A 1,112-nucleotide genomic window follows, 5' to 3' on the forward strand; every position below is an offset into this window, starting at 1 on the left:
CCCGGTTGTGCCGGAACACCGTGGTGCCAGGGACCACCCTGCTGCCCGGGCTGCCCCCAGCCCATCCCCACATCCACGCAGCGAAAGCAGAGCCCCACGGCCCATGCTGGCCCCCTCCCTCTGGCCTTGTCCCGGGAAAGCTGCTCTCATCCCCCTCCTGGACATGACGGCTGCAACAAAGAGGAAAAGGAAGAGAGAAGTGTCTCTCCTCCACCCAGGCGCCAGAGCCAGAACCCCGGGGAATGCCAGCTCCCGGCCAGAGCTGGGTAACCCACTCACTGCGATCCCGCGACTCCTGCCCCGGCACCTCGCTCCTGTCCGACGCTGAAGGGCTGCGACTCTTCCTGACCACTTTGCTCTGACGAAGGCCCTAGGAAAGGCAGCCTCTCCACCCCCCTCCTCCTCCTTACATCTCTCCTCCCCAACGCCAAAGGAAATCAAGGGCCTTGGGAGCCAAAAGCTACAAGACAAGGGGAAAAAGAAAAATAATCCCACGGTGTCAGAATTGCTGTGAGGAAGGGGGAGGGAGAGCGAGACAAACAGCCTGGCAAAGGGAGAGGAGGCTGAGCACATCTGGGCACCCAGACAGCAGGACAGAGGGAAGGGAAAGAAGAGAAAACAGAGCAAGAGCAAGGCCAGGGGAGGGAAATTCAGCAAAGGCAGCGAGAGCTGGAGTGGCAGAAGGAAGAGGGAGCCCCCAGGATGTGTGGGTCTCCTGACTGGCAGCCTTGGGGCTGCTCCTGGCAGCAAGGCTGAGGCAGAGGGGGTGGCAGGGCGCACACAGACTGGCAGTGCCAGCCCGGGCAGCACCCAAAGGGAGTTGCAGGAGCCAGCCAGGGGGTGTTGGCGCAGGGCCTGTGGGCAGTGTGTGGGGCTGAGTGGGCAGGAGCAGGCAAAGCGGCAGCAGGCAGGTGGAAGTGCAGGCAGAGCAGCACTGCACCCACGCCAGGAAGCAGGACTAGCCCTAGGGGACCATGGAGCATGAGACAGAGCTTGTGAAGACACTCCGAGCTTGCCTTTCACTTGTCCAGCATGGAGTGCATCCAAGGGAGACAGTCAGATGCTGAGTGGTGGGACGATCCTGTGGCTGCGGGCAGGCCCGGGCCCTGCAG

This window comes from Buceros rhinoceros, unplaced genomic scaffold (genome assembly GCF_000710305.1).
Source record: "Buceros rhinoceros silvestris isolate BGI_N320 unplaced genomic scaffold, ASM71030v1 scaffold29540, whole genome shotgun sequence".
Classification (NCBI taxonomy): domain Eukaryota; kingdom Metazoa; phylum Chordata; class Aves; order Bucerotiformes; family Bucerotidae; genus Buceros; species Buceros rhinoceros.